The sequence below is a fragment of the Dama dama genome, chromosome 12 (assembly GCF_033118175.1).
Source record: "Dama dama isolate Ldn47 chromosome 12, ASM3311817v1, whole genome shotgun sequence".
In the NCBI taxonomy this organism is placed as follows: Eukaryota; Metazoa; Chordata; class Mammalia; order Artiodactyla; family Cervidae; genus Dama; species Dama dama.
In genome coordinates this window covers 85,814,520-85,831,237 of record NC_083692.1, presented here as the reverse complement: position 1 = coordinate 85,831,237, position 16,718 = coordinate 85,814,520, and the positions used below count along the sequence as shown (strand labels likewise).

At 38.0% G+C, this 16,718-nt stretch overlaps 1 pseudogene; it reads right to left on the bottom strand.

Annotated features, from left to right (window-relative positions):
* Positions 1-7,692: 7,692 nt before the first annotated feature.
* Positions 7,693-8,320, bottom strand: LOC133067432 (large ribosomal subunit protein uL16-like; annotated as a pseudogene).
* Between the last annotated feature and the right edge of the window lie 8,398 nt (positions 8,321-16,718).

Genomic DNA, 16,718 nt, shown 5'->3' with positions numbered 1-16,718 from the left:
GAAGAGAATCAGTTTCCATAGAGGTTAGATCAGAGAGCCTCTTTCAAGAGAGATACCCAACCCACAAACTTGGTACAAGGACCCAGTTCTGAGAACAGGGAACAAAAATTAGAGTCCCACTTGGAGGGTATTTAGAGTAGATGGGAGGTCCTCCCTGTGGTAGTTCTGGCCAGTGACCTTTGGCCCACAGAAGGACAAATGGGGTAAAGGCAGCCTACTGAGTTAAGACCCTGGGGACTGACTGAGAAGGGCATATGAGACCCACCTGGATATTCGGGAGGGGTATGAGAGCCTCTGGGATTTCTGTAGTTCTGTGGTAGAGGCGTCAGAGCAACATTGATTTATTCACGTTATTTATGATGCAGTTACACCCTCTGCCCCCCAAACTGGCGTGGCCCAGAGAAACAGAATGCCCCAAGATCAGTTAACCTCCAAGGGCAAAATAAGAGGCTTTGAAATGTCAGACAGATGGAGCAGGATGCAAGAGGCAGGAGCATAGAGAGGGGGTGGCTTGGTCAGACACAGCTAGGTGCTAACTTTTCCTCCCAGTGCTTTCATAGGTTACCTTACCTTTCTGAGGTTGAGTTTCCAAACCTAAAAAAAAAAAAAAAAAAAAATGATCTTCATCACAAAACATTATGAAGAAACAATAGGCAGGTTATTAATCATTACAGCACATGATGAAAAATACATTCCATACTACTCCAGTTCAAAAACTCTCATGTTTCCCATTTTAGTTCTCCGATATTGAGATGTGTCTTATATTGGCCAGGCAGGAGTCCTGAGGCAGTTTTATTGCCTGCACTTGCAAAATTAGTGTCAGTGGTTGAAAAGAAAATTCCAAAGACTATTGACTAGTGAAGTATCCTTTTAAGAAAAGCTATCTCTTCAACTTCTCAGAGCTCAGAAGATAACCTCATGCAGAAAAACAGACAGCAATGATGACTCAGAAGGGCTAGACTCTAAATGTGGACAAGTTTTAGTGATGCCACAACCAATTTTTCTTTTTTTAATGTGTGTACAAGACAGATGAATGATAAAAACACAAGTCTAAAAGAGCACTTTCAATAAGTACAAAATGAAAAATTCTAAGTGATAAAAAAACACTGATAAAATATGGGAACTATTTTTATGCCCAACTAACTTATACAGAAATCAAGGCTGAGAGAACACTTACAGCAAATAGCAAGACTAAGATGTAAGGAAATGATCTCAGGCCTATGGCAGGTACCTATTTGATGTGACTAGTAATCACTGTATTTAACCACTGTATTTGTATCCCCCAAATCCTTCACAGGAGCCCAAGAGCTTCAACCTTTGACCCACCAGAGATATGCTTCAGTTTTGCCCGCTGAGTATGTGTGTGCACACACAAATCCAAAAAACAGGAGTTGGTTGAGAAACATAGGGAAAAACCCTCGATATTGCAGAACATTACAAAAGATTGGAGTTATTTTAAAGAGGGTCTATTATGGCATAATTGATAAAGTGTATTGATCATGTGTATAATTGATTATGTGTATAATTTATGAGTTTGGACACATATACAGGCTGAGATACCCTTACCATAACCACTAGGGTAATAGACATCCCTTACCATTCAAAGTTTCTTTATGTCCCTCTGTTTGTGTTAAGAACACTTAACACCCTCTTAAATTTTGAACCAGGGACTGAAGACAGGCAGTGACAAGGACAAAATTGAATAGGGAAGTTGTTGGTTCAGTAAAATGCTCAACTCCAGGAAGTGACGCAATCCAGGAAGTTATTTTTTCACATAAAGACACAACCAGGAAGAGGTGCTTTAGTTCCAGTGGAAAGCATGGGAAGCAGACATTGTTGCTGAGGCTGCACAGAGAGCTTCTTGAGCAAATGGCTTGAGGTAGAATACTGAGATTTGCAAAAGAAGCAAGGACAGTGGAGAAAGAAGAAAGGCAGAGAGGTATGGACCACCCCTGAGGGGCGCCCCATCTGCAAGCATCTTCTTGAAATGAAGCAGAATCAGAAAGCAGGCTTCTTCCAGGCTCCACAGTTGCCCCCACCCCCGCTGCTTTCATTATGAAGGAAGAACAGCAGAAAAGAATAGACATTTTGAGTGCTGCTGTGAAGCAGAAGAAAACCAAGACAATGTTTTAGTTAAATAAGGAAAGTAAGGAAAAAAGGAAAGGAAACACAAACCCCAAAGCATCAGTGGTAAATCTCCACCGGTCAGGATGAGCTGTGCTGGGAAAGATCTCAAATAAGAAGGTATATTCTGTTCCTTTTTGTTGTAAAGCCTATAAATATGACTTCTAACTTTGGGGCTCCAGCCATGGCCAGAGACTGCGGATTCCTCTGACTTCGGGACACAAAGGAAGTTTACAAATTCAGGAGCCCCTCCCAGTCACCTGCAAGATACCAGGAAAGAATAATAATGGGAAAGTGAGCGACAGGACAGTGAAACAGGGTTCCCAGGATACAGTGAACATCACATTTTTAGATCAAGAAAGAAGGCAAAATATTTCTTTCCTAGAGTTTTCTAGGAAAACTCTCAATAGAAGAATGAAAGGGAAAAAAAAAATCTAACCAAAAAAAAGAAGCTAAGAGGAAGGAGAGCTGACCACTTGAAGAAGTATGAAAAGGGTGATAGAAGAGAGGCATGAAACATTAGGATCTCCTGATGGGAACTTATCCAGAGCCTCAAGTGAGTGGAACAACTTGAACCTCAGAGGGTCTGGTGGGCTGGAAGAGATGCTTCCTGCTGAGAACCTTGGCAGCCTAGCTCTTTAAAGAAGATGAAACTTTAGTCTTCTTCTTGGCTTTCCTAGTAGAGAGTTCCTTAAGAATTGCCTTTTTATGATTTCAAATGACTTTCTCCAAAGATCAAACCATTTTTTTTTTTTCAGTGATTCTCCTTCTTCCTTGAGAGCAAGTCTCTTTTCTTGAGCAGCTGTGAACTCATTGTCCACCTCCATCATTGAGGGACTGAGTGGATAGGGCAGGGTTCCCTCATGAGCTGTCTTGGGGGTGAAACTGCCTCCCTCTTTAGACAGCTGTGCCTGGCTCTCCTTGTGGGATCTTAACTCCCCAACCAGGAATCAAATGTGTGAGTGGAATTGCAGAGCCCAAACCACTGGGCCACCAGGGTATTCCCTCTCCTGAAATCATCAGTGACTTTGCTCTGGGTGCCCAGACCTACTCCACCATCTCAGCCTAGACTGGACCTTTCAAAAAAGGAAATCCCTTTAGGATCATTCATAGACACCACACCCCCCCCCCCCCCCCCCCCCCCCCGCCGTCCCTTGCACATCCTGATGTAAGAGATCTTAAATTTTACTTTAATTGGTATCTGGTGAGAGAGAAATTTAAGTGAGCTCAGGAAGATTCTAGGGAGTCAAAGAACTTAAAAATGGAGGAAACAATACAAAAAAGTGCTAAAGGAAATTGAACTGTCTTTTAGTTATTTAAAGACTATTAATATTTGATATTAGTATTTGATAAGGGCTTCCCCGGTGAGCTCAGTGGTAAAGACTCTGCCTGCCAATGCAGGAGACACAAGAGATGCAGTCCAATCCTTGGGTCCAAGATCCCCTGGAGGAGGAAATGGCAACCCACTCCAGTATTCTTGCCTGGAAAAAAATCCCATGGACAGAGGAGTCTGGCGGACTACAGTCTACGGGGTTGCAAAAAGTCAGACACAACCGAGCGACTGAGCCCAGCGCACAACAGCACAGTATTTGATAAGTGACTTTAGTAGAAGATTGTGCTGAGTCATTTCCGAAGTAATTGTCCTTGTTCAGTCACTAAGTTGTGACTTCCCAACCCAAGGATCGAACCTGAATCTCTTACGTTGTGCGGGTCAGTGCTATATTTCTCTAAATGTGGGTTCTTTTTTCTTTTTAACTCACAGGGTCCATAGTGGCCTTGTATACCCAATCATTTCTTGGTGTTTCTGATGACACTGGTGCAGGGATGAAGTAACATTTTGTCTGGAGTTAAATGAGCTCTTAGTAACAATAGGCTCAGTGAAACGATTAAAATAATTTGGAAGTATACAAAGTGAAATCTCTACTACTTGCTCATAATCAGGGGGATTTGGAGAAAATACCCTTAGTTGTTGAATTATCCTTCTAGACCAGCAGTCCCCAACGTTTTTGCCACCAGGGACCAGTTCTATGGAAGACAAAACGGAGTGATGGGGTGGTTTCAGGATGATTCAAGCGCGTTACATTTATTGTGCACTTTATTTCTGTTATTACATCAACCCCACCTCAGATCATCAAGCACTAGATCCTGTTCTAGACCTTTTATTATCTACCTGTCAGATTGATACATGACTATTGGCATCTATTGGAGTGTACTCAGACTGTGTTAATTTTTTTAAGACAGTACCTTGTAGACATGAGTTAAGGTTGCTGTATAAAGGTTTACTTCATTCTTTATCATGGTTATACAGTTTCCTAAAGTGTAAATTTGTAATATATATATTATTGACATATAATTGATTTACAACGTTATATTAGTTTCAGGTGTACAGAAAAGTGAATCCAGTTATATATTCTTTTTCATATTCTTTCCACCTGTAGTTTATTACAAAATATTGAGTATAGTTCTCTGTGCTATACAGTAAGTCTTTGTTGGTTACCTATTATATTTGTAGTAATATGTAAATGTTAATCCCAAATTCCTAATTTATTCCCCCCCCACCACCATAATAATATTAACTAATTCACTCTGGGACTTTCAGGTGTCTTTTATTTTTTTTCTTTTAACTATTTCAAAGAGTCTACTTGTATAATACTAAGAGCACAGATTAGGAGCAGGCTGCCTGAGTACCATCCTCTCTCTGCAGCCTTCTCCTCCATCTCAAGTGTCCGTGTCTGTAGAATGGGAAGAATTAGCCCAGACTTATAGCACTGTGAGATTTTGATGAGTTTATAGAGTAAGCATTTTGCACTGTTTCTCCATTCTTGCCATAATTGTTACACATGTTTTTGCAACTTGTGCTAGAATTTCAGTGAGATAGTTTCCCAGAATGAGAATTTAAAAGATAGAGCCAAAATGTCTTTCAAAAAGTCTGACCCATTTAGGTGGCCACCAGCAGCATACAAAAATTTCCTTTCTCCCATTCCTGTGTGCTGTGACTCTTGTCATCCTGCTCTCCGCTTCCATGAGGTTGATCCTTTTCAAATGGCCTCAATCCACGATTCCTTAGCTGAAAGTAACCTGGCCATTTAAACTGGAGCTTAGAATACCTGCCAACGTTGCAAATATGTGTACTCTTTGACCCAGCAATGCCAATTCGGGAATTTATCCTACAGATAGACTAGCAGGCTTGCAAAATGACATGTCTACAAGGTTATTCATTGCGGTATTGTTTGTAACAGCAATAGACTGGAAACTAATAGGAGATCGGTTAAATAATTTATGGCTCAACCACACAATGGATTACTATATAGCCACTTAAAAAAAAAAGAGAAGCCTTTGTACCGATACAGAGTGATATCCAAGTTGTATTTTTAAGTGAAAATAAGAGTGTAATAGCTAACACTTGTATCCCTTATTTCATCAATTCTAAGATGTGCATTTTTTCACTTTGTGATGCACTTGAAATGAGGATGTGTTGTAGTCAAAGGTGTGTCATAATTTAATTGGAATTTTTTTCCTTTCCTAGTCCATAAAATAATGACATGTCTTAGAATACATGGCATTTTGGATTTGATGAAATACAGCCATGCTTACCCAGTGTGAGGCACTGTCCATTTCAATCTCACAACAACCCTGTGAGGGTAAGTACTATTATTTTTTACACTTCACATGTGAGGAAGTTAAGATTTGACCTCGGGCAGTCTCACTCCAGAGCCCGCGCACTTAGACCTCTGATCCTGCAACACCACACATCACATGTAGACGGCTCACAGTGCACCAGGCCCGGTTCTAAGTGCTTTGTGCATGTGTTTGTTCATCTGATCCGCAAATAACTGGAGGAGACAGTGGCCACTCTTATCCTCATTATACAGCTGAGGAAACTGAGACACTAAGAGGTTATGAAACTTGCTTAAAGACACAGCTGATCTGTGGAAGAACTGGGGTTTGAACATGGGCAGTCTGGCTTTAGAGATCATGCTCTTCATGATACCTTTTGTGTAAAAAGGGAGGGAAGTTGTGATACATTCATATTTACAAAATGGCGTCTTAGAAGTAATTTAAAAAGTACAAGTGTATCAGTAGGGTAACACATAGGAACTGAGTGATTGGAGGATGCAATGGGGATGAAAGTTTTTATTGCATGCCTTTTTATTTTTAAATTTCATTTAATTAACGTGTAGTTGACTTACAATATTGTGTTAGCTTCAGGTGTACAGAAAAGTAATTCATATATACGTGTGTGTGTATATATGTATGTATGTGTATAAACATGGGGCTTCCCAGGTGGCGCTAGTGGTAAAGAACCCACCTGCCAATGCAGAAGATGTAAGAGACGAAGGTTCAGTCCCTGGGTCAGGAAACTCCCCTGGAGGAAGGCATGGCAATTCCATATATATATATGCACATACATTGTTTTTCAGATTCTTTTCCATTATAGGCTTTTACAAAATATTGAATATAGTTGCCTGTGCCATACAGAACCTTGTTTATTATTGTATACATAGTAGTATATGTCTTTTAATTCCGAACTCCCAATTTATCCCTTCCCCTTGTTAGCCTTTAGTAACCATAAATTTCTTTTCTATGTCTGTGAGTGTGTTTCTGTATTATCAGTGAGTTTACTTGTATTATTTTTTTTAGATTACTCATATAAATGTAATTTTATATTTGTCTTCTGACTTCACTTAGGATGGTAATCTCCAGATTCATCCATTTTGCTGCAAATGGCATTATTTCATTTTTTATGGCTGAGTAATATCTCACTGTACCACACTTTCTTTATCTATTTATCTGTTGATGGACATTTAGGTTCCTTACATGTCTTGGCTATTGTAAATAGGGCTGCTATGAACCTTGGGGTGCATCTTTTTTTTTTTTTTTTTTTTTTCATTTTTTAAAAATATTTTATTGGAGTTTAGTTGATTTACAATGTTGTGTTAGTTTTAGGTGTACACCAAAGTGAATCAGTTCTACATTATATCCATTCTTTTTTAGATTCTTCCCCCATACAGGTCATTACAGAATATTGCGTAGAGTTTTCTGTGTTACACAGCAGGTCCTTATTAGTTATCTATTTTATATATGTGAATGTGTTTTCAAATTAGAGTTTTTGTCTTTTCCAGATATACGCCCAGAAGTGGGATTGCTGGATCATTTGGTAGCTCAATGTTTAGTTTTTAAAGAAACCTTCACACTGTTTTCCATACAGGCTGTACCAGTGTACATTCCCACAAACAGTGTAGGAGGGTCTCCTTTTCTCCACACCCTCTCCAGCATTTACAGGGCTTCCCTGATAGCTCAGCTGGTAAAGAATCCACCTGCAATGTGGGAGACCTGGGTTCAATCCCTGGGTTGGGGAGCTACCCTGGAGAAGGGAAAGGCTACCCACTCCAGTATTCTGGCCTAGAGAATTCTATGGACAGTCCATGGGGTTGCAAAGAGTCGGGCACAACTGAGCAACTTTCACTTCACTCTCCAGCATTTATTGTTTGTGGATTTTTTTTTTTCTTGGTAAGGAAGTAGGATTCATTGGTGGGCATGAGTAAGGAGGGGACCTTGCCAAGTCTCTCATGAGTGCAGGGCCCACCATTTGTCCAGCGGCATGTATTTGACCCCACAGCCATCTGGGATGAGCTGATTTTCTACCACCATGTTTTCAGATTCATCCACGTTAAACTTAGTAAATCCCTGCTTCTTGGAGATGTGGGTTTCTGGTGGCCAAGGAACTTGAACTTGGCCCTGTGGAGGGCCTCAGTCACATGCTCTTTGTTCTACAGGTTGTTGTGGATGGACATTATGACCTGGCTGGTGTGGGCCCTGGCGACCGGGCCCTGGGGCTTTCCAAAGTCACAGCACATACCTGTCTGGAGCCTATGAGCTCTAGCACAGGACAGCATCTTGTTGATGCAGATGAGGAAGGGGTGGAGCCACACTTGGATGTGAAAATCATCTTTGCCATAACTTTTTGCCATGTACTTGTTGGCACAAATAGGGGCAGCCTCCAGAGCATCAGAGGAGAGCTGCTTATACTCATCTGATACTATGTGGCCACAGAGTGGGAACTCATTCACTTTGCCTTCTTTCGCCTCTGGTCAAAGATGCGGATCTTAGCATCAGGGACACCTCAGCAGAAGCAGGACTTGAGGTATGGCTTGTTCTTATCATACCAGTAATACAGGGCGGGGCAGCAGCCCATGGCAACACCAGAATCTTCAGTGGCCTGCTGAAGGGAAAGAGTGTTTGTAAATTTTTTGATGATGGCTATTCTGCCTGGTATGAGGTGATAACTCACCGTAGTTTTGATTTTCACTTCTCTAATAAATAGAAATAGTGAGCATCTTTTCATATGCTTGTTGGTCATCTGTATGTCTTCTTTGGAGACATGTCTATTTAGGTCTGCCCATTTTTTGATCAGATTGTCTGGTTGTTTTTTTTTGCTTGTTTGACATTGAGCTCTATGAGGTGTCTGGTTACTTTGGAAATTAATCTCCATCAGTCGCATCATTTGCAAATATTTTCTCCCATTGTTTAGGTTGTCTTTTATTGTACTGACAGTTTCTTTTGCTGTGCAAAAGCATTTAAGTTTAATTAGGTCCCATTGGTTTGTTTTTACTTTTCATTACTCCAGGAGACAGATCTGAAAAACTATTACTGTGATTTATATCAAAGAGTGTTCTGCCTATGTTTTCCTCTAGGAGTTTTATGGTATCCCATCTTATATTTAGATATTTAATACATTTTGAGTTTATTTTTGTATAAACTGTTAAAAGAATGTCCTAATTTCATTATCTTATGTGTAGCTACCCAGTCTCCCCAGTACAATTTATTGAAGAGACTGTCTTTTCTCCATTATATATTCTTGTCTTGCTTGTCATAGATTAATTGACCACAGGCATGTGGGTTTATTTCTGGGCTTTCTATCCTGTCCCACTTATCTATGTGTCTGTTTTTGTGCCAGTTACCATACTGTTTTGATGAGTGTAGCTTTGTAGTATAGTCTGAAGTGACAGAGCATAATTACTGTAGCTCCATTCTTTCTCAGAATTGTTTTGGCTATTTGGGGTCTTTTGTGTTTCCATACAAATTTAAAATTATTCTAGTTCTGTGAAAAATGACACTGGTAATTTGATAGGAATTGCACTGAATCTGTAGATTGCCTTGGGTAGTATGGTCATTTTAACAAGATTGATTCTTCCAGTCCAAGGACATGGTATATGTTTCCATCTGTTTGTGTCATCTTCAATTTCTTTCATCAGAGTCTTACAGTTTTTAGAGTACAGGCCTTTTGCCTCCTTGGGTAGGTTTATTTCTAAATATTGTATTCTTATTGCACACTTCTTTGTTTGATTTTTAAGACATGTGAGTGTATTACCTATTTAAATCATAACAAAAGAACAGTTTAAACTTTGCTCCAAATGAATGTATAAGTGGTTTGAAAGAAATGATCCTAAGTCATCAGTTAATGAGATTTCTGTATCTATTTGCTCTTTTAATATTTATCTTTTAAGCCTCAGAAGGACCGCTTTTATTGTTAAAATAGCAATGGATAACAGACAAAAATCTATGTTAATTCTGATTACATATACCATGATTTCAAAGCTTGAATTCCACTGTAATACCTATATATGGCTCTGTCAGACCACACCAGTATGAGGATAAGAAAGTGAAAGTCACTCAGTCGTGTCCGACTCTCTGTGACCCCTTGGACTATAAAGTCCATGGAATTCTCCAGGCCAGAATACTGGAGTGGGTAGCCTTTCCCTTCTCCAGGGGATCTTCCCAACCGAGGGGTCAAACCCAGGTCTCCTGCATTGCAGGCCGATTCTTTACCAAATGAGCCACAATGGAAGCCCAAGAACACTGGAGTAGGTAACATATTCCTTCTCCTGCAGATCTTGCCAACCCAGGAATCGAACTGGGATCTCCTGCATTGCAGGCAGATTCTTTCCCAACTGAGCTATCAGGGAAGCTCAATATGAGGATGGTAACATATGACCCACACATAATCCACCTTTCTCTTTGACCACAGTATGGCCTCGGGCTGTCACCCCAGTGAGTGAACGGTGGAATGGCATGAACATCCATTGTGTTATGGTTGATTTTTTTAAAGTCTTTTAACCCATGATAGTGTTCAAGTTAGTTAGGCCATTAACTTTCCTGACATTTTCTTATAGCCTCCATGATTTGGAGGATTGGATTTTTTTTTTTTTTTTTTTAGTATCTAAATTCACCAACAAATCCCATCTTAAAGGACTGGGGCTTAGTCTTTGGCTTGCATTTATATTACACAGTTGTGGCATCAGTTTTTAAGCAGATTTTGAGAAAGATTTTGACTTTTCAGAAAAGGTGATAAAATGGCTACTTTGTATTTGTATTTACTTTGGGAAGCTTGCCTGCTATTACATACATAAAGGACAAGATATACATTGTGGTTATATTAAACTATTTATTTGAGTTGGTAGATCAGCATCCCCCCCATATGTTTCATGGATGGAAAGCAACCCTTCTAGTGTTGATTCTTTCAGAAGTGTTGTTCTAGCACAAGTGGAAAATACTTGAGTTCTGTTTCTAGGTAAAAGCCTAAATAATCAGCTAATACGAATCCAGTCATCCTAGATAAGGGTATACTATACTCAAAGGACGCAGAGCTCACTGAACCATCAAAAGAAAACTCTGTTAATGGCTTTTTTTTTTTTTTTTTCAGATTCCTAGTAAGTTAAAAATGAAGAAATATCTGAATGAGGCCACAAAAATCAAAGCATATTTTAAATATCTACATTTTTAAAACTGGCAATTTTAATACAAAAAAACAGACATAACAAAATTTACTGGTGCTAATTAGAAGATAATTACAGAATTTGTAAAAATATTAAGTCACAGGACACAATCAGCAGTTGTGGGTCCACTAATGGGTCACAAGTTTAAAGTTGTTCGATAAACCTCTTTCAGTCTTGTTGGCATGCCTCTGTGGGCACACATATGATTTCATTTGGAAAAATATTAAAATCTTATATCTAAGAGATCTTTTGTGAATGTGAGGCCTGAGGGAATCAAGCAAAATTCTAGAGGTTGGGAGAATTGTCCTCAGAAAATCCAAATTAGGAGAAGACCTTTGATTATAGTTCTGTTCTTTGGCATAAGTTCTACGAGGATTGGTATAAGCCAGCTTTGAATTAGGCATATCAAAGTTACTAGAACACATTATTCTTTTATTAATTTGTTCACCCATAAGAAAGCACACTGGGAATAAAATAAGTGAATTCAGCAATGCTGCTTGGTCTCTGAACATTTGGATTCTTCTCTTTCAGTTCAGTTCAGTTCAGTCACTCAGTTGTGTCTTTTCTCTATGTATAGCTAAAAGTTTAGTCTACCTTTTAAAAGTATTTAACTATAATTCTCATCATCTATTTCCCATTTTAAAGAGGCTCTTTAGAAAATATAACTCCCATGCAAATAGCAATAAAAATAAAGCAAGAATGGCTATATTAATGTCAAAGCAAACTTCAGAGCAAATAATTTTACTAGGGACAAAGAGGGACGTTACACAGTAATAACAGGACATTTCTACCAAGAAAGCACGGCAGTCCTAAACATATATACACCAACAACAAAGCTGCAAAATAGATGTGGTAACAAGTGCCAGACCTGAGAGGAGAAATAAACAAACCCACACTTAGAGCTGAAGACTTCAATATTCCCTTTTCAACAAGTGATAGAACTAGACAGAAAATCAGCAAGGATATAGAAGAAAACAATGACCAACAGGATCTCATTGACATTTTTAGAACACTCCACCCAATAACAGAAGAATTACACAGTCTTTTCACACCCTAACAGAATATATCTTGGTATACGTACATCTTGGTATACAATTAGCTTGGTATATGATGATAGACTGTATCCTGGGCCATAAAACAAGCCTCAATGAATTGAAGATTGATATCATAAAGAGTTTCTTCTTTGAACATAATGGAAGAAGAAGGGAAATAATGAGGATAAGAAGAGAAATCAATAGAATTGAAAACAGAAAAGCAATAGAAAAAAATCAATGAAACAAAGAGCTGATTCTTTGAAAAAATCAATAAAATTACAAAACTAGGAAGACAAAGAAAAAATGAGAGAAGCCTTGAATTATCAATGTCAGGAGTGAAATTGAGGTTTCATGAAATTGAATGAAATTGAATTTTCATACAGACCCTGCAGAGATCAAAAGGAAAATAAGGAAGTACTAAGAACAACTCTACACACATTTGACAACTTAGATGAAAAAGACCAATTCCCCCAAAACACCAACTGTCACAGCTTACTTAAGATGAAACAGATAACTTGAGTAGCTGATCCTATAACTACTAAGGAAACTGAATTCATAACTTAAAAACTCACCCCAAAAGAAAGCATCAGACCCAGATGGTTTCACTGGAAAAGCCTATGAAACATTTAAAGAATTGACACCAATTCTACACAATCTCTTCCAGAGAGGACAAAAAGAATTTTCATAACATATTAAACTAGTATTTCCCTGATACCAAAACCAAATAAAAATAGTACAAAAAAAGAAAACTACAAATCAGTTCTTATCATGACTATACACGAAAAAATCCTTAACAAAATATTAGCAAATAGAATTCAGCACTATATAAAAAGAATCATACACTACAGCAAAATGAATATTATTCCCAGGATGCAAGGTTAAGTCAACATTTGAAAATCAGTTACTATAATCCACTTTAAAGTCTAAAGGAAAAAAATCACTCACTCAGTCCTATCAGTTATTCCAGGAAAAGCATTTGACAGAATTCAACATCCATTCTTGATAAAGACTCTTAGAAAAAAGGAAGAGAAGGGAACTTCAACTCGATACAGAAAATCTACAGCTACCATTTTACTCACTGGAGAAAGACTGAATGCTTTCTCCCAGATTTCAGTAACACAGCAAGTATTTCCACTTTGATCACTCTTAGTCAACATAATGCAGAAGTTCTAGTGAGAGTATTAAGGCAGGAAAAGATAATTAAAGGCATAATGATTGGAAGAAAGAAACAAAAATGGCACTATTAGCAAATGGCATGTTTGTCTGCCTAAAACCCCAGGAAATCTACCCAAAAAACCCTCCTAAAATTAAAAAGTAAGTTCATCAATATTATAGTATACAAGATCCACATAGTAAAATCAGTTATACCTCTATATGGGCTTCCCTGGTGGCTCAGAAGGTGAAGAATCTGCCTGCTATGCAGGAGATATGAGTTTGATCCCTGGGTTGGAAAGATCCCCTGGAGAAGAGAATGGCTACCCACTGCAGTGATCTTGCCTGGAGAATTCCATGGAAAGAGGATTCCTGGGAGGCTGCAGTCCATGGAGTCGCAAAGAGTCAGACAGAACTGAGCAACTAGCACTTTCATTTTTCATTCTAGTAACAACCATGTGAACACTGAAATTAAAATGCCATTTTAAATTGTTCAAAAAATGAGATACTTAAGTACAAATCTAACAAAATATGAGAAGACTTGTATGCTGAAACTCAAAACACTAGTGAAAGAAAAAAATTTAAATAAATGGAGAGACAGATTGTGTGAATGGATTGGAAGGTTCAGCGTGGTAAGGATGCCACTCATTTTTAAACTAATATCTAAGCTTAATGCAGTTCCTATCAAAGCCCCACAAAGATTTTTTTGTAGACATAGGCAAGGTTTTTATAAAATTTCTATGAAAAGGCCAAGAAGCTAGAATAATTAAAACAATTTTAAATGAGAAAAAAGTGGGAGGGGGACTGCCCTGGCAGTCCAGGGGTTGTGACTCCATGCTTCCAGTGGAGGGGGCATGAGTTCAATCCCTGGTCAGGGAACTAAGATCCCACATTACTCATGGCATGGCCAAAAAAAAAAAAGGAAAAAATTGGAGGAATTCATCTACTTAATTTCAAGATTTATTAAATAGCTACATTAATCAAGCCTGTGTGCTATTGAAAGAGGGATAAACATTAGATCAACAGAATAGAGTATCCAGAAATAGACAGATAGATCTCCACATATACACCTAAATAATTTTTTACAAAGGTACAAAAGCAATTCAATGGAGGAAAGATAGACTTCTCAAAATATGGTACTGGAGCAACTGGACATTCATAGGTTAAAAACAAACTCTCAACCTTAGCCTCATAGCTTATGTAAAAATTAATTTAAAATGGATCATGGACTTAAAAGTAAAATGTAAAACTATAAAACTTTTGGATAGAAACATTGGAGAAAATTTTCCAGACATAAGGCTAAACCCAGAGTTCTTAGTCTTGTCACCAAAGGCATCATCTATAAAAGGATTAATTGACCTTCATCAAAATGAAAAACATGTGCTCTACCAAAGTCTGCATATATGACAAAAGACTAGTAACTAGCATGCATAAAGAGCTCTCAAAATTCAATAGGAAATAAAAAGAGAAAAGGAAATAAGAAAGTATTCAAAGAGAAAACAGACAAAATGCATGAAGTGACATTTCACCGAAGAGGATGTAGCAATGGCAGATAGACATATAGAATATCATTAACCATAAGGGAAATGCAAATTAAATCCACCGTAGTGAAGTGAAAGTCACTCAGTTGTGTCCGACTCTTTGCTACCCCATGGACTATACAGTCCATGGAGTTCTCCAGGTCAGAATAGTGGAGTGGGTAGCCTATCCCTTCTCCAGGGGATCTTCCTGACCCAGGAATCAAATCGCTGTATTGCAGGCAGATTCTTTACCAACTGAGCTATCAGGGAAGCCCACCATTAAGCTACTCCTATAATACATACCCATTAGAATTTCTGGAAAAAAAAAAATGACAACACCAATGCTACCAAGGATAAAGAGAAACTCAATTATTTACATATTCCTGGTGGAAATGTAAGATGGTATGGCCACTCTGGAAAAGAGAGAGTTCCTTTGAAAACTAAACACACAGCTTCCATACAATCTAGTTATTGCATCCCTGGGCATTTATCCCAGAGAAATGAAGACTTATGTTTACATAGAGAGCTATATAAGAATTCTTTTACAGCTTTATTCATAATAGCCAAAAACTAGAAATAATCCTCCATGTCCTAGAATGGGTGGAATAGTTAAACCCTGGTACATCTGTATCATGAAATACTACCCAGCAATGAAAAGGAGGGAGTTATTGATACAACAACTGGGGTGAGTCTGCAGAGAACTGTACTGAGTTAAATTAGACAATCTCAAACATTTACATATTACATGATTCTACTTATACAAAATTCCTAAAAGACAAAATTATAGAAATGTAGAACACAATTGTGCCAGGGGTTAATGAGGGACTGGGGCCTGGAGAAAAGAGTGGCTATAAAAAAGCCAACAGAAGGGATCTTTGTGGTGATAGAAATGTTCTGTATATTGACTGTGTCAATGTTAATATCCTGATTATGATATTTTACTGTAAGTTCATAAGATCTTAAACCACTGGGGGACCTGGGTGAAGGGTGTGCAGAATTTCTCTGCATTATTTCTTACAGCTACATGTAAATATACACGTGTGAGTGCTCAGTCACTTCAGTCGTGTCTGACTCTTTGCGACCCTATGGACAGTAGCCCACCAGTCTCCTCTGTCCATGGGATTCTCCGGGTGACAGTACTGGAGTGGGTTGCCATGCCCTCCTCCAGGGGATCTTCCCAACCCAGGGGTTGAACCATGTCTCATGTCTCCTGTACTCATAGGCGGGTTCTTCACCACCAGTGCCAGCTGGGAAACCCAAATAGACAAGTATCTCAAACTAAAACTTTCAGTTAAAAAAAGAGAAGTAATGAGCTAGGGAAAATGTCTGTAGCAAACATGTGAGGCACGGAATAACAGTCATTTTACAAGAAGTTTTAATATAAATATTTTTTAAAGTTTTAGTAAATCAATAATTAAAATAGTAAAAATCCCCCAGAATGACAGGAAAATAGATGTGGATAGATAATTCAAAAAAGGAATACAAATCACTATTTGAATTTGGGAAAAGAAATGTTTAGTAGCATTCAAAGGAATATGGATTAAAACTATAAGGTACAATCTTCCTCCTATGAAATTGGAAAAAAAAAAAAACTAAATTAAAAAAATATGTATCCAAAGGTGACTAAATTGCACGGAAAAAGTGCTCTTGTACACTTGTTGGAGTATGTAAATTTGCTAGTTTTAACTGTAAAAAATGTTTCTAACTTTTGACCTAGTAACCCAACTTCAAGGAATCCATTTGAAGAAAAATCAAAATGTGGTCAAAGATGTATGCCCAGCACTGTTCACCCCAGCTTCATCTGCAATAGAAAAACTTGGAAACAAGCCAATGTTTAACAACGGGGAATGTTTTTACAGTTTATATAGTACATACATACAATGGAATATACTATCTAAAAATCATGGTTTTAAGAATATTCACTAATAAGAAAATGTTCAAGATATTATTAATAAGCAAAAAACTATACTAATATGTCACTGAGTAATTCTCTGAGGGTCACAGGTTTACAGATTTAAAAAATTTGGTTTCTACTTTTCTATATATTTCAAAATTTCTAAAATAAGTTTGTTTTCAAAATTTGGTAACACAAGAATGATGTTACTACTATT